The 18,010-nt window shown below is 32.6% G+C and overlaps 1 long non-coding RNA gene and 1 pseudogene across 1 annotated transcript in view; one reads left to right on the top strand and one right to left on the bottom strand.

Moving 5' to 3' along the window:
* The window catches only part of LOC120593887 (uncharacterized), a 153,824-nt gene that overhangs the window by 84,285 nt on the left and 51,529 nt on the right, over positions 1 to 18,010 (top strand). The window lies entirely within an intron of this gene.
* LOC120594010 (uncharacterized) lies at positions 3,621 to 3,739 on the bottom strand (annotated as a pseudogene).

Genomic DNA, 18,010 nt, shown 5'->3' on the forward strand with positions numbered 1-18,010 from the left:
GCTAAAATCAAAATGTAATAAAGTGTTGATAAGAATGTGGAGTAACTGGAACCCTCATATATTACTAGTGGGAACATAAATGGCACAGCCACTTTGGAAAGCAGTTTCACAAAATGTTACACAGAATTATCATATGACCCAACATTTCTACTCCTAGGACTATACCCAAGAGAAGTGAAAATATGTTCACATAAAAACTTGTATGCCACACTCATAAGAGTATTTTTTATAATATCAGAAAGTGAAAATATATTGGGAGGTAGAAGTAGAAAGTCAGATAAGCCTACATGGACATTGAGAACGTATCAAAACTGTCTTCCTAGGAACTGACGGAATCACCCATTATTTCTGTATAGGTTCTGGGCAACTGGGCGTTATGTTAAGAGCAGTTATAGTTCATTGGGTCCTAAGGGAACCCAGCTTCCACCAAATATTAAGGCCCAGTAAGACTGGTATTTTTCTGAACTCTGAGTTGGGTTATGTTATATAATATCAATAATAGGTCTCTTCTCTGTACTTATAAAGATTCTTTTACAGAATCTGTTTGACTCTATTTCTGTATTAGAACAGATTCTGAACTTATTAAAAATCTCTTCAGTAACATAATGAAAGATGAAATACCTGGGAAATGAATCTGTTTCAGTTTTTAGGGGTAACTTAGTAAATTTAGTTTCAGTAATTCAGAATTCTGGAAAGATTCAGAATAGATTCTTGAAAAATCAGAATAGATTTTCTCCCTCACTTTCAACAACTATAAAGTATGGTAATAATTAGTTTCATAGATGTTATGGGTATAGGTTGTCAGGGTTTTGAAATTCTAAGATGAAATATTTGAGAATTATATTACTTAACATATTCAATAAAATATTTCATTTTAAAAAAGTGAAAATAATTGAAATGTCCATCAACTGATGAATGGAAGAATAAACTGTGATATATCCATACAATGATATATCCATACAAGGAAACATTATTTGGCCATAAGAAGGAATGAAATGGTGATACATGCTATAACATGGATGAATCTTGAAAACATTATGCTAAATGAAAGAAGCCAGTCACAAAAGGCCATATATTGTATAATTCCTTTTATATGTAGCAGTGTTTTTATCAAAGTCTTCAGCTCTTTTGGATAAGAGATGACTTAGTGTTAAATATTATACTTACTTCATTTGTATCTTCGGTAAGTGAAATAATGGCAAATAGAATTACTTCTTTTGAATAGCTATGAAAGGTCGAAAGTGAAGACTTCCTATTTATTTAGCTGTCATATGCATTGCTGATATAAAGGAAAACTGAAAGAATTTCTTTTAGTGCAGTGCAGTGTGAAAGTTCATAAGGTTAGAAATAATTTTTATCCTGACTTAAACTCATAGGTAATTTTTTAAAAGATTTAATTATAGTTGTCATTTCTGTGATTTCTACTGAGAAAACAGTAGGGAGAATATCCTCACTGAATGTTCTCTCTCATTCCTGAATAATTATTATATTCTTGAAACAATGACCTTGTCAGGTGACACTTAGTGGGAAGGCCAGAGAGCATCAGATTTTCAAAGTGTTTGAATTCATGCATAATAATTTCACCTTTTAAAAAAATTTAACATTTTGACTAAATGGATCCTTTGACTTTTAGTAGTACTTTAGCTGCTAAGTAATATTTGCCCTTGATATAGTGATTGAAAAATAGAAAAATCCTTTTGAGAAGCTTTACAGATGGGGGAAATATTAAATTTATTGGATCATATCTTTTTGTGTGTGTTAAGATGTATTTTAAACATATTGAAAAAGACTGATATAAGCAATACCTATATGCCTATTATACAGGTTAATAAGTTCTTATCATTTTGTCATGATTGCTGTAGAATTTTAAAATAATAATAATAATGATACATTATAGATGCAATTTATGTCTTCTCAAATCCCATTACCTTCCTTCTCAGAAGTAATTCGTACCTTGAAATTAGTGGACTTTATTCCTAAGAATTTTTTTACATTATTCTATCTTTTGTATTCAAAAGTGGTATGTGATGTTGTGTGGCATGGTTTTGAGCTATAAATGGTATTCAGACTATATCATTCTGCAATTTGCTTTTTTTCTCAGCACCCTAGTTTTGAGATTTATTTTCATTGATACATTTTATATGGTATTCCATTTTAAGACTATGCCCTAATTTATTCATTCATCTCTTCATAAATATTTGGATAGTTTCTATTTTTTCAACTATTAAAAGCAATGCTACAATGAACATTCTTGGGCCTGTCCCTTGTGCTCATGTGTAAGCTTTTTTCCCTAGTTACAGTTATGAGTGAAATTGATGGGTATATGTGTATATCGAACTTTATTAGATGTTGCCAAATGTTCTCACAGCAATTATACCAATTTACATGTCAGCCCCACCCTTAGCCATTTTATAAACACTTTATTGAGATATAATTTACATATCATAAAGTTCATCTGTATAAAGTATATAATTCAGTAGATTTTATAATATTTACAGAATTCTACAACCATACTAAAATCTAATTTTAGAATATTTTCATTTCATCATTCCAAAAAAAATCCTCGTACCTATTGATGGTCACTCTTTCTTATTCCTCCTTCCATTTGTTCATGCCCCAGCCCTATGCAACCACTAATCTACTTTCTGTCTCTGTAAATTTGCCTGTTTTGAACATTTGTATATATGGCATCATACAATACGTGGTCTTTTATAACTGGCTTTTTTCACTTACCATAATATTTTTTGAGGTTCAACCATGTTGTAGCATATATCAGTATTTCATTCCTTTTCTTTTTCTACTATTGAATAATATTACCACATTTCATTTATTCATTCATCATTTGATAGACATTGGGGTTGTTTCCACATTGTGGCTATTGTGATTAATGCTGCTATGAACATTTATATACAGGTTTTTGTGTGAATATGTATTTCATTTCTTTGGGGAATTTTTACGGAATTGTTGGGCTGGGCCATACGATAACTCTAATATTTTGAGGAACTACCCAAAGTGGCTGCACTATTGCACAATCCCACTGGCAATGTGACAGGGTTCCAGTTTTTCTAAATCCTTGCTAATACTTGTTATTGTCTCTTTATTATAATTATTCTATTGATTATGAAATGGCATCCATTATGGTTTTGGTTTACATTTCCTTAATGACTAATGACTAATGAGCATCTTTTCACATGTTTATTATTATGTCTATATCTTTGAAGTAATTTCTATTTAAATCCTTTACCCATTTTTAAAATTGGCTTTTTAGTCTTTTATTATTGAGTTTTATATGTCTTTTATACATTTTAAATACATATTCCTTGTCAGATATATGATTTACAAATACTTTATCTGTTTTGTAGGTTGTCTTTTCACTTTCTTTATGGTGTCTTTGAAGTACAAAAGTTTTTAATTTTGATAAAGTCCAATTCGTCAAACTTTTTTTACTTGTGCTTTTGGTATTATATCTAAGAAATCACTTAAGCCAAGGTCAAGAATATTTACTCTTATGTTTTCTTCTACAAGTTTTATAGTTTTAGCTCCTACATTTAGGTCTTTGATTGACCTCACAGATTGCTAGGATTTTGTCAGCTCACAATCCCTTATTTTTTATTTTTTTACACCTACAGCACCTGGTCTCCTTAGATGGTCTCCCATCCAAGTACTAACCAGGCCCAACCCTGCTTAGCTTCTGAGATCAGACAGGATCCAGCTTGTTCAGGGTGGCATGGCCATAGACAAGATTAAGTATTTTAATCCATGACCATTGGCCGTCTTTCCATTTATTTCTTTAAAACTTTTTTCCAGCAGTGTTTCGTATTTATTGTTACATTTACTTCTAAGCATTTTATTTTTGATGATGCTGTTGTAATTGGAATTGTTTACTTAATTTTATTTTCAAGTTATTCTTTATACATTGGTAGAATATGGAGATACAATTGATTTTTATATATTGGTCTCATACCCTGGAACCTTGCTGAATTTACTTAATAGATCTAATAGCTTGTTTTTGTATTTGCTTTTGTTTTAATTCCTTAGGGTTTTATACAACATCCAGTCTAGAGTTTATTTTACTGTTGAGTTTTTAATCTCAGTGAATATATTTTCACTTCTAATTTTTTTCACATCTACCTGTTCTTATTTATTTCTCTTTCATTTTATGTCTTATTTTGTTTTGCTAGAAATTATTTCTTAATTTATGCCTTCAGCATCCTAAACTTATTTATTTTAAAGTCTTTTTCAGACTGTTTCGGTAAAACTAATTTTATGCAAAGTGAATTGTTCTGACTGTTGATTTGTGATTCTTTTGGATACCTTTGTTAAGATTAGATTTCTGTTAATTTTGGTTTGCAGGCCTATTTTGAGTGAGAGGTTTAATGAGTGTTTTGTTCTTTTTATTGGACTTTGCTCATTCCTCCCTATGATGATCTTTCAGTTATCTGCATCTGACTCCCCAAGGCTTCTGTCCAGACATAGATCTTATAATGACAGTTTGGTGTTCAGCCCAGAGTAATATTACAAGTTATACAGATTCAGCCACTGAGCCATCTTTCACATGAGGGGGAGAAGCACACCATCTCCCAACGTCAAACCATATACCTATCTATTCCTTGTTTCTGTGAAACCTGTGTAGTCCCCTTACCAGACTAGATCCTAACTCCTGGCTACCACTCTTTTTCTCCAAAGTTCATCAAGCAAGTAACCTAAGCACTGCACACTGTTTTGAATTTCTCTTTCCGTTCTGGTCCATAGAGGCATATATCTTGTTTATAAGCCTACTTCTGTATTTTCGTTTTTAGTTATACATATTTATATTTTATCTGCCATGTTTTCTATTTTGAGCAAAGGGCGTATGTCAAATTTTACATCAAATTGTGAAGTTACTATATCTTAATGCCAAAAGCCCAATAATATTTTATTCTTTAGTTTAATTTTAAATTATAGAGGGTAGAGACTGAGGGGGAGGGGGAGGTAGACGGGGTAAAAGGGGTCAAATATGTGGTGACAGAAAGAAATCTGACTATGGGAGGTGAACACACAGTGTAAATATATATATGCCTTATTATTAAATGCATATATTAATTAAAAAATTTTTTGAAAAATAGTCAATAGGTTGAAACTAATATATTTGTTCTCACACATGGAATGTTATTTTGTTATTATGAAACAAGTCACATAAAGTGAACATTATATATATAGTAATAGTTTTACTTGAATAGTTATTCGCTCTACAACAGGCACTGTGCTGAGCATTTTACCTATATTGTTCAATTACAACAGCCTTACAAAGTTGATATTGAATAACCTGAATTTTAGACAGTACAAGAAGTTGTCAATAGTCAGTAGAATCATTATTCAAATCCAGTTTTGTCTGATTTGAAAACCTGTGCTCTAAATCAGTTTTTTATGCCTTTATATTTTAATTGCTGAGAAGTTTGCATTCTCCTCTCCCTTTCAATACATTAGTACAACTTGAATGATGTTTTGCTATAGAAAATTAAGAAACTTTCTCTGAGAATAAAATAGACTGGAATTTTTAAGCATTTGGTCAGAGCTTTTAAGCTATTATTTACTATGGTATAGGACTTCAGAATATGTTTAAGGGATAGTCCCTAACCTAGCGGGATCTTTCCTTATAAATTATGACTTTTGTTACTGTTGAAACTTTTGGAGGTAGTGGTGAAAGACATTTTTTTCCATCTGTCCATTTTCTTTATTCTTATAAGATCTCTTACTTAGAGGGACACTGTGATTATATGGCTTTAGGACCTTTATTTATTTATTTATTTATTTATTTATTTATTTATTTATTTTTTGCTACAGGGTTAATTCTTGTAATTTTACATTCTGAGGGAAGTACCAAGAGATGAAATGAACCTAGTTATAGAAAGACAAGAGAAAGGTAGAAAGTTGGCATTAACGAATTCAGTGGTGTCTTTGGAAGTTTGTGGTAAGATTCCTATAGTAAGAACCTGTAGAAGAAGAGTTAAACCTAAATCTTATATCTTGCCAGCATTTATTAACTGAAATTTGCAGGTAATTCCAGTGTGAAAAAAAGAAGCTACAGAAGTTCTCACCCTATACTGGATAATTGAACATAAGGATAAAGAATGATAATGACTGGGCAATAGTAGTATTGTAAAAGATTAAAATAGTAAGAAATCAAGAATTAAAAAAACATATCTAAAAATCAAGTGACTAAGGACATGTGTGTATGCCAGTGATCTACTAGGCTGATTATAGAGCAGAATATTGGAGGAACATGATTTTAGTTGATTTTAAGTGATGAAATAAGTAAGGAGGAAGAGAATAAATCTTAATGGATTAAAACTATATGCTAAAATGAATTACCCCCATGCCTTTCTTCTAATTTTAGGAGATGGTTTCTTGGAAATCTCAAGTTTTAACTATACAGACTCTGTATCCTTTCCCTCTAGGGCCAGCTCAGCCCTTCATCCTGTCAAGGCAGATAAAACAGAACAGCTTGCAATTTGCTCTAAAGGGGTCCTTGGGATGAAGCATTTTAATGTCCATAAAGAGTAGACAAGACCTTCATTTTTAAAGACTCCCAGGGACCATTTCTAATGGCATGGATTTGTCTTGGTGCCCTTTGCCAAAATTAATAGATTTGGGCTTCAGAGTTAGAAGAAAGCAAAGCATTCATGTTTGCTTATCATCCAATAATATTTTGCTATGTTTACCTTATTTTAGCCAAGATGCCCTAAAACTGACAACATATTGTGTAAATACTGCTTAAATAAGAAAGGCTACTAATTTTTAGACCTATATCAGTTAAACATTGGAAGAATACAGAGTTACAGCAATATTATTTTGTAATTTAAAAATAAAGTACAATGATCTAGAGAACAGATCAAATTGATCTAACTTAACCAGTGTTTTTTTTGTTTTGTTTTGTTTTTTAATTTTTGCCTCTATTTATCCATCAGGGCCTGAACTGCTTTTTTCATTCCAAATAGCTATCTCAACCAAGAGCCTTCTGATGAGGAAATGGCACAGAGGGACTGTAGTGTAATAAAATACCAAGTGTGTTATTTTGAATTCTTCTCATTCTCTGAGAACAGGAACATCCTCAGCTTTGATAGAATGGTGCAATTTTATATTTTCCATTTGACTACTTTAAAAGGTTCATTGTCTTTTAATTAAACTACAGGGAGAAGAGCAGAGATTAAAAGATGTAGTACTTTAAAGGAGATGGCTTTTAGCTACTAGTACATGAGTGAAGACACCACAATAAAGCAAGATGGAGTGTAGCAACAAGTTTTGTGCCTTGAAGCCTCTTCTTGTCTGACTGTGGCAGTAATTTGGAGTTAATTTGTGCAGCTTCTCAATAAAAGACTTTTTGTTTTAAATTCTTTGATTCTTCCTAGCATCTTTTCCCAGCTGTTCTTTTATCTTCTCTTTCATGAGGTCCAAAGCAATGTATACAAATAGATATGATAATGAGGTAATCCAGTTTAGGTAAGAAGCTTGGACCAGGCTCAGTACATGGATATTTCCTATTCATCGCCTGCTTTTTACTTTCCACAAAATAACTACCTCAAGTAGCACCTTCCTTAACCAATCTCCCACTTTCTACTCTTACTGACGAGTGGAGGTTTACTTTATCCTGTAGTGATTAGTAGTTTTAGCATGGGGTAAATGTTTGGGTTTCTACATCTGGGAATATTACTGCTTGGTAGTTGTCTTATTTTCCTTTGTCTGCAGGAAGATTTTTTTTCTTTGTGTCTGTTTTTCTCCCTTTGCTTTCTACTCCCCCACATGTACCCAAGTCCTTCAAGCCAATGAGGCTGTGGTGACACCTTCTGGGCAGCACTGGGAGTGAATTTCAGCCATAAGTTCCATGGTGGTATTAGCATACCAAAGATTTCATGTATACCACTAAATTTAGTTTGTTTTGTCAAAAAAAAAAAAACAATATAACACTCTTCTTCTACTCAGACTGGTTTTTAAAACTTGTTAAATATTGATGTCATTTCTTACTAATGAGCAGCGCTGTGTAGTTAGCTAAATAGAAAGCCAGTGGACTTGCCTGCTTAATCAGTGTAAGGGTATGGTACTTGGTTGAAAATGAATGTTAACAGAGGAAAAATTGATGACTACATGTTATTAGAATATTAGTACTATACACTATTGTTTTTTCCATACAACACTATTAGGTTTCATGCTAGTGCTTCCTAGCAATGAGAAAGTGTCCTATAAACAATCTCAGTAGAAACAGTGTCATCCATCATGACCGTCCACTGTTGGTATAGGATGAAGGATTCTCCAGAGCCTTTCTTGTCCACCCATGTCTCTCGTCAGTTTTAAGAAACACCTAAGCAGTGTTCTGTGTAGCCTCTGTTGGAACCTTGCTTTTTCTGATCAGACGTCATTTCTTCTACCTCTACTTCAAAGCTAATTTAATTCCTGTATTAAAAGAATTTAAATTATAGATTATTTTCTCATATACAGACAGCGCAATACAATAAGATACAATAAGAATTTACTGTTACCAATTTATTTTTCTACTGACCTTTGTTCAGAAATAAAACATGCTAAAAGCTATAGTTTCTAAGAAAGTCACTGGATAGTTCTAGCAAACCTTATGAAGTTTGTTATTAAATAATTTCAGAGATCTCAAGAATATTATCTTCTATTATCTTCAGTAGCCAAATAGCAAATATAGAAATATTGAATATAGAAGAATATTTCTTCTATTATCTTCAGTAGCCAAATAGCAAATATAGAAATATTGGGTAACAAAGGCGTGACTGGCTGTCAAAGCGGCTATAAAACTACCCATCTCTGTAACATTACCCTTAGGGCAGTGTCAAATAGAAAAGCACAAGACACTAAACTTAGGGCAAAGACAACTGGTACAGTTGGATATGCAACCTTTAAAATGGCACTGTATGCTTTATCTTAGCTCTTTGCATCATTCTTTTGTCAAATACTGCATATACAATATATAATATATACATTTAATGTGGTCAGATCCCAATATTTCTATTACTATTACATAATAAAATCAAGGCAAGAACACGTTGCCTTCTAATTTTGATTTGCAAACAGATGGTAGATAACTGGAAAATAGACTGGACCTATTAAAAAATTGGTGTAAATGCTTTTGTGAAGTTAAAATGAAGCTAGTTTAAAATATTAAGACTGTGAATGAGTAACAAAATATCATGTTGTAACTGTGGAGATGATGGTTTTATTTGAAGTGGGGGGAGGGAGGAGAAAGCTAGAAGGAAGCAAAAACACAATTTGGCCTAAAATTGAATTTCTCTGATAAGGCGTTTCAGAAGCGGCCTGTCTTATTCACTCAGCAGCAAAATAATCATATGCGCTTTAATAATCTTTATTTTACAGGAGTACGTTGCCAGGGAAACGGAATGTAAGCAGGGGAACAGCACCTTGCAGATCACAAAGGCAATCTGTGAAAAGAAATTTCACCGAGTTTCTCTTTTCCTTACCAGTGTAATAATGACTCTTATTTTTTCTGCACTATTTAATAACCACACATAAACATTCTTTCCTCTTTCTTTTTCCTGTATCTGTTTAAACATGGACAATGGCATAAATCTGAAACTGTCAAGCTCAGTGGGCTAAGCAAAAACAGATGTTATATCGTTAGCATTTTTATATAATTACTTTTTATTGCTGTTTTACCCCTATCTCCATCCCTCCCAACCTTATTGTTATTTCTTTCTCTCTGTAAACCAATCTGATGATAGTATTCTAAATAAAGGGGGCTTGAGGTAGGAGTTGGTATTTGGCCACATTAATCAAAATTTATTAGCTAAGCTTGCCTGCATGAAGATTCTAAAGAGGCAGAAATAGCAACTGAAACATCTATCTCTTTGTAAGGGGGTATATTGAATTATAGCAAATAGAGTTGACAAGCATTCACGCCAAAAGCTGTAAAAATCTTTTCTTTATACTGATACACATATACACAAACATATATACACACATACATAAAAGAGGAGTGAAGAAGGAAATGAAGCAATATTAGATCCCTTCATTTTCCACCGGACACTGGAACCTCAATTCATTCTAGGAAATTGGCTGATTTGAAATTAACAAAATTAACTCATAATGGATTGAGGACCTGAATTTAAGACCTGAAACAATAAATTGCATAGAAGAAAACATAAGTACTAACTCATGGACTTTAGACTTTGAGAGGATTTTATGAATATGACCTCAAAGGCAAGGGAAGTAAAAGCAAAAATGAATGGGACTGTATCAAACTAAAAAGCTTCTGCACAGCAAAAGTAACCATCGACAAGGCAAAGAGGCAATCATCCAAATGGGAGAATATATTTGCAAACAACACCTCGGATAAGGGCCCAATAACCAAAGTATGCAAAGAACTCATACACCTCAATAACAACAAAGAAACAATCCAAATAAAAAAGGAGCAGAGGACCTGAACAGACACTTCTTTCAAGAAGACATACAAATGGCCAACAGACACATGAAAAGATGTTTAATTTTACTAGCTATTAGGAAAATGCAAATCAAAACCACAATGAGATACCATCTCACACCTGTTAGAATGTCCGTCATCAACAGGACAAGTAATAACAAGTATTGGAGAGGCTGTAAGGAAAAAGGAATCCTCTACACTGCTGGTGAGAATGCAATGGTTATAACCACTATGGAAAATAGTATAGGTTCCTCAAAAAAATTGAATTACCATGTGACCCAGCAATACCTCTTCTGGGTATTTACCCAAAAAACCTGAAAACATTTATCCACAAAGATATGCACTCCAATGTTCATAGTAGCATTATTCACAGTGGTCAGGACATGGAAGCAACTGAAGTATCCTAAGATAGATGATTGGATAAAGATGTGATATATATATACAATAGAATATTACTCAGCTATAAGAAAAGGTGAAATATTGCCATTTGCAACAACTTAGATGGATCATGAGATAATCATGCTAAGCAAAATAAGTCAGACAGAAAAAAATGAAAACCACATCATATCACTCATATGTGGGATATAAATCTAAAAGCAACAAACAGACATGACAAACAGAGACTCAAGGACATGGACAGTGGATTAGTGAATTCGTGGTGTTATATATATATATATATATATATATATATATATATATATATATGGCAAATAGTATATATATTTGGTATATATCATGGTGTGTGTGTGTGTGTGTGTGTGTGTGTATATATATATATATATACACACACACACATATGTATAAAAAATACTATAGCAAATAGTAATTATGAAAGAAAAGTTGCCTGTTAGGAAATGACACTGCATATTTCTTTTCATCCCTCACTTATAATCTCCATCTTTATAGACTGTATTTCTGCCCATTCTACTTGGCCCTGTCCAAACTTCAGTGAGAAGGTACTAAAGTCAGGAAATAAAGTAGGTAGGAAGATTTTTAACATTGTTTTACTCATATGATTTTATCCCTTCTTTAAAAGCCCTTTGACAGCTTTTCTCAATTTAATATTTTGCCGTTTCTTTCTTCCTTTGTCTGGAGTTCAAGTAGGGATATTAAAATCAAGGGTCCTTGATTAACCTACAAACTAGATCACACATTACTAAACATCTGAAAGTTAATGGTACTATTTTTAGAAGGATATAATCAAGTTCTTATTGCAGTGTAATGGATTAAATAATAAAAAATAGATATCGTAAGTTAATGCAATGTTTTCTAAAGGCTAATACTCTAAATAATTTTTAATAAATTATAAATACATAAGAAGAATCTCTAAAACTTTGTTCAAATATGTTATTGTCATTATTGCTTCCAGTTTGGTTTCATGGTGATGCTTTGACCTCTAAGTTTTGCTAGGTTTGATTGGGCTATATGTATGCTTTTAATTTAATCTCTCTATGATGTTGAGAATCCTTAGAATGTAAGAAAGATAATGACAGGCAAGAATGGGTAGAGTTTGAGATACTGATAGATAGATATTAGGAAAAACAGCAGTAGCGTGAGAACAACACAGAACTCCTTCTAGAACATATGGTAGAAAAACTGGAAACCAGTGCTGATGATATCTGCATGAACAAAAGAAGAGATGACGTGAGTATCTACCTTCATGAATTAGGTTTCATGAAGCCCTCCAGGGTGATCCCATAGTGCCCTCTATAAAATATACTCTTCTCTCTTGACCTTAACAAGAATTATGTATTTTAATTCAGTCAAAGAAATCAACATATTTCTTAAGTCAGTCTCTCTTCCATCTCTCTTTCTTTATGTAGCTATAGATATTTCTTTTATATGATTATTATATGATTCAATCATATTTATGATATTCTTTTTCATCATTATGAGTTTAAATGCCCAAAAGTATCCAATTATGCTTCCTCCTTTTTATTGCTCAGAAATATTTGTTGAGTGAAGATGTAAGTATATTTTCAGTCGACAAGAGGATTCATCAGTTCCCAAAATTAAAGGAAAGTCATGAATTTGAAGGAAAAACAGGAATTTCATTAGTTTTCATTCACTCAGGAGAATGGAGTCAAAGTTCTTAGAATAGGGACATTGCAAGGAAGAAGTCTTATTTAGAAGAATGTGGAAAGAGTTATAAAGAGCTTTCCCGAATATTTTATTTAGACATCTTAGCCTATATGTTGTCTTTTGGATAACAGACCTTACTATCTCAGTAGCAGAATAAAGTAAAATCCCTTAAAAAAAATGTTCTCTGCTTTTTTCTTATAGAACCCACATGTGTGCACTGAAGTCTGTTAAAGAGGATATAACATCTCTGATTAGAAGTGAGAATAATGTACTTCATCACAGATAAAATATGCAAACTCTTAAAAGCAAGTTTGAGGCTAGGGCTAAGCTTAAAACTTAATTCGTTTAATTCCACAATGGAAATATTTTTTAAAAATAGTGTAGTATTATTAACCTTGAGAATCCTTCCACCCCATCCCATGACCTCTGAATCACAAGTGCTTGAGCATATACGAGTACTTTGATGCTAGTAAACTTATGGGCAAGTTATCATTTGAGTTATTTTTTCAGCCCAATATAATGCATGATATCCAACTATGTTAAACCTTCCAAATAGAGCACAAACCAGAAATGCTGTCAGCCAAAAATAGGGATAAGTGACTCCTGAGATAACAACAAACATTTGTTCAGTTCCCAATTTTAAGAATCATAAACTAAGAACTTTTGATGTGAAATTAGAAAGCAAGACAAGGACCTTCTGACAGCTTATGCTTAGTTCATAAATAAGATTTTTTTTAAAGAAGCATTACATATTTCTATTCCTATTTATAGTGCTTCTTTCCTCAATGGCAAATAATACAAGCGTATAGGCCTTTTTTCCACCCTCGCAAATTAACTTAGGGCATGTATGTACAGGTCAATGAGGAAGACCTGATAAATAATCCTCTTCATATTTTAAAAGCTATTTCATTAATACTAATTAACACTTTACAGTATCTTCTATGGAAATGATTTAGAAAGCATTTTCCAAAAGATAGGAGAAATATGTTTCAGGAACTCCAGGAATTTGCAACTTGGGAAATTATTTCTGTGTTCCATTTAGATAAGAGAAACTCCCTTTGTTTAATGTCTTCAGCTTGAATTCATGTTTCTCTAGCTTTGATTTATTTTGTAGAAGGATATATCATAGACTAAGAGAAAAGCACAATTTTACTTTTTTGTTAATATGATTACATTAACCTTTTTAATATGAACCATCTACTTATGGGTGGCTAACTGAGATAATAGTAAGATTATAATTGGATGTTTGAGTTGCAATTCAAATCTTTTGATTGTCAGTTTACTAGACTACATACACCGGTAATAGTTGTGGGGTTTTGTGACTGTCATGTTTGAAATTGTTGCTGACTTATGTAGGATCTCTTGTTGTTGTTTGAGGATGGATTTTGGCATGACCTACTTCAGTATAATTCCTATTAACTCCATTGAAGTGTTAAATGATAAATACTTTGAAATTTTTTCCTTAGATAATCCTAACTTAACCATATTATGAAAATAGAAATAGCTCTCTAAGGAGACAGGAGTGGGTGAGTGTGTGTGAGTGTGTGTGTGTGTGTGTTAGCCTTTAGTCCTTCTGAAGAGCAGATACTTTGGGTTTCTTTTGTCTCTAGGAATGTTATTTTAAAGCTGTAGTTGCAAGGATTTATGAGAATGCTTTTTCATTTCAGGGCATGTATACACGATTTAAATATAATAAGACTTAAATGATCAAGTCTTACTCTAAAGCAGAGTGACAACACATCTTTAGCCCACCACAAAATATCATGATGAGGGTGATGTACTCTAATGGTGATAAATCATGTCATAAATAAAATAGTTTGTCTCTAAACTTTAAATGTGTTTACACCAAGTTTTGAGACAGTGGGAATCATCTGCAAATATTATAAGTAATCGGCTAATGAATTCTCCATTGAGAGCAAGATTGTTATATATCTTAGCTAATTAAAGACCGTGAAACCTAGAGATGTTTTGTAGATCATTATAGTTGAAAAGGAATATAAAGGAAGAACATGAAATAGTGCACAGGAAATGGAGTCTCATCATTATAACCAACTGTTTGTTACTGACTGCCTTCTCTCCTTCTCTACTTCCCCACCTCCCATACATCTTTCCATTTCAGGAGGAGCGAACATTTGTATGATTTTTTTTCTAATCAAGTTCTATTCTCTCTTAAGTGAACAATGAGGTGACAGCCTAGTTGTACTAATACAGTGTCACATGGTAGAGATTCTTTAGCTGTCATGCCTATTGAGGCTCTGCTTTCTCTTCTTTTTTGTATTAATTCCTATACTGGGAAGAATTAACTCATAATCTACCTTAATTTTCACAAGTGAAGGTAAAAGTTGTTTTTATTTAAATAAGCCATCATATTTTCAACAGCTTAAATTAGATGATTTACTTTCTTCCATCATGGTAACCCAGATTCTCCTGTCTTTTGAAATGGAAACTGTTCTAACCCTATAACCTCAACATCACTGTGAGTAAAACTCTTTCTAATTATATGACTGTGTAGTGTGCACATTAGCATTGCTAATCAGCCTACTGCAGTAGATTTGTAACTTCAGTGCTGATATTCATAGAATGTCCATTGACATAATTGTACCTCCACAGTACCAGTGCGTAGATACTAGTATATTTAAAACCACAAATCTGAAATTCATAGTACATACCACAGTGTATGGAATAAATTTAAATTGTGTATAATTTTATGTCACTAAGTTGAGTTTCCATATCATTTCCTTTATCCAAAATGTTCATGAGTCTAATGCTATGCTATACAGGATCTTTAACTAAAAAAATCTTTTTAAAGATTTGATCCCACTTATTTTTCCTGTATATTTGTTTCTTCTCTGACTGAAAGGCAATCATGTCTTCTAAGGGAATGTTTCTTAATCTATGTTAAAGAATAGCTGATGATCTTTGAAAACCACCTTCAAAAAGCCTGTGCGAGTCCATCACAATTGTCACAAATGAATATTTATTAAATGTCTATTGGGTCTTGACATTATTCTAGTTTTTGCAGAGATTTCACTGAAGATAGTCAGTAGTATAAAACGTTCAGGGTGGGCTGAGCTGTAAAAGGGAGAATATTTATATGAATATAATTTTGTATACATATAAATAAGAAGGAAATTACTATGTAACTAGATTGTATGGTTATTATTAGCAAATATAAGGTATACCTCTAATATATGTGAATGTGGCAGAAATATGATGAAAGAGATGTATGTGGAGAAATTTCTATATTTACTTCTAGAAACTAAAACAAAACTATATGTAAAATCTTCCTCAAGTTAAGAGTTATCAAAAATAAAGCAGAATATATGATAGCAGCAAATGATTAAGAATAATTTTATGTGCTACCCACATTTGACACTGCCTTATTTTGTGGAAAATATAGTTGAGTATACTGTTGAAAGAAGAAAAGAGTGTAGGACATTAAAAACAAAAATAAGATTGTTGCAAGTCCACTGACAGTAAGACAACGTAGCGAGAGTTTCATGTTGAAAGATGACTGGCAGATAAATCCACATGAGACAAACAGAAGGAGAAAGCTGAAGGGAGGATTACCATGACCACTATAGTAGTTAATGTAAGAAAATTATACTAGTCTAAATGAAGTCCATAAAACTAAATTCACAAATTTATAACGAGGGAGTTGAGAAATAAAAGTTTAAGAAAAAGAATTAATAAAGAAAAGGAATGCCAATAAAGAATAATTGTTCATTCACTGAGTCACTCAGTATTACTCTCTGCCAGACACTGGGTTGGGTGCGATATGAAGAATAAAAAGATTTATAAGAGAAATCCTGGACAGGCAACCTAATATTAACTTGAAAACTCTCCCACTACTAAATATCCAAAAATGGTAGATAAAATGTAACAAATATCATTTTGAATGTATAGCTATGTTTGTGAGAAACATAGAAAATCCTCAAGACTTAAAAATTGGGAAGGTTTAAAAAAGAGTGATAAGCATGAGCAGTAATGTGGGCTACCCTGGAAATGGGAGTTGGGGAATGTCCTAGCCTAAGGATGTTGGTTTAATAGACAAGATTCAGAGACCAGATTTGAGGCCTACAAGGTAAAGGGAGTTAGAACTGAGACACCAGTGTTAAGCAGGAACCCTAAGAATTTTATCAAAAAGCAGGATTTTTTTTTAAATCTCTCTCTAGTAGAGAGAAACCACAAGGAAGATTTTTTTCTCAACCTGGATTATTCCTTGAAAAAAAAAAAAACTTCCTTGAGAATGTCTAACTATAGGGCATACCATCTTTTAGGTTTGAGGTTTAAATTTACACTCCTTACATTCCTTGCTGAGAAATAAACATAAAAGTAGTAAGGTACCTTACAGAAACAGAGATAAAAGCTATTCTAGAAGAGTGTACTCTTAAACCAGGCTATACTTTATTTCCTCAGGAAATGTTCTACTTAACATGGGCTCATTTTGCAAAAGTTATAGAATATGCAAGGAAACAGCCAATATGAACAAGGGTCAGTAGACCCAGTATAGACCAGTATTAAATATTAACTTCAGATAATTGAATAGAGAATATGAATAGAAAGTATAAAATATTTTTAAACAAAATACCAAACATGAAAGCAGAGCATCTGAAAATGGAAAATTTGGCCTGTGAAGAGAAAATTAGCAACCAGAAGATAGATCTCAGGAAATTATCTTAAAGGCAGTAGAGAAGTTTACAGATAGAAATTATGAAGTAGAGTTTCAAAAACATGGCAAATAAAATGGGAAGATCCAACATACATATAAAAGAAGTTCCAGATGAAAGCCTTGGAAGAATGAGAAATATTTGATGAAGAAGTGATTGAGAGTTTTCCCAGCAGTTTTGTAGGCACTGAAATTTTCTGTATTAAATACTTTTAACTTTAAATCATCTGGAATGGTTTCTCTTTTCCTGACTGACCCATGGATGATATATAGTCCCAGCTATTATTTAAGAATGAGAGCATGATATAGGCATTTTCAAAACAAACAAGAAGTGAAAAGAGTTTACTTACATATAGACTGAAAGAATTAAAGAATACTTCAAGTAATTGGAGAATGAGCCTAGAAGGATAAGAGTCTTGTGCTGAGTGGAAAAAAAACCAATCTCAAAAGGTTATATAAAATGTGATTCCATTTATACAACATCTTCAAAATGACAAAATCTAAAGCTAAAAAATTAGTAAAAGAGAGTATTTTCATGGCTACCAAGGGTAATGGGCAGTTGGTGAGGGAGGGGCAAAGCAGACAGAGGTGTCTATAAAGGAGTAGCGAGAGAGAACTTTGTGGTGATGGAACATTCTGTATCTTGATTGCAGTAGTGGTTACATGTATCTACCCATATGATAAAGTGATATGGAACTGCACACAAACATTGTAGTAAGGTAATTTCCTGGTTTGGGTATTTTGCCATAGTTATTTAAGATGTAACCATTGGGGGAAACTGGATGAAAGGTACAAGAGATCTCCCTGTATTAGCTTTGTCACTT

Source organism: Pteropus medius, unplaced genomic scaffold, assembly GCF_902729225.1.
Source record: "Pteropus medius unplaced genomic scaffold, Ma_sr-lr_union100, whole genome shotgun sequence".
NCBI classification, from domain to species: Eukaryota; Metazoa; Chordata; class Mammalia; order Chiroptera; family Pteropodidae; genus Pteropus; species Pteropus medius.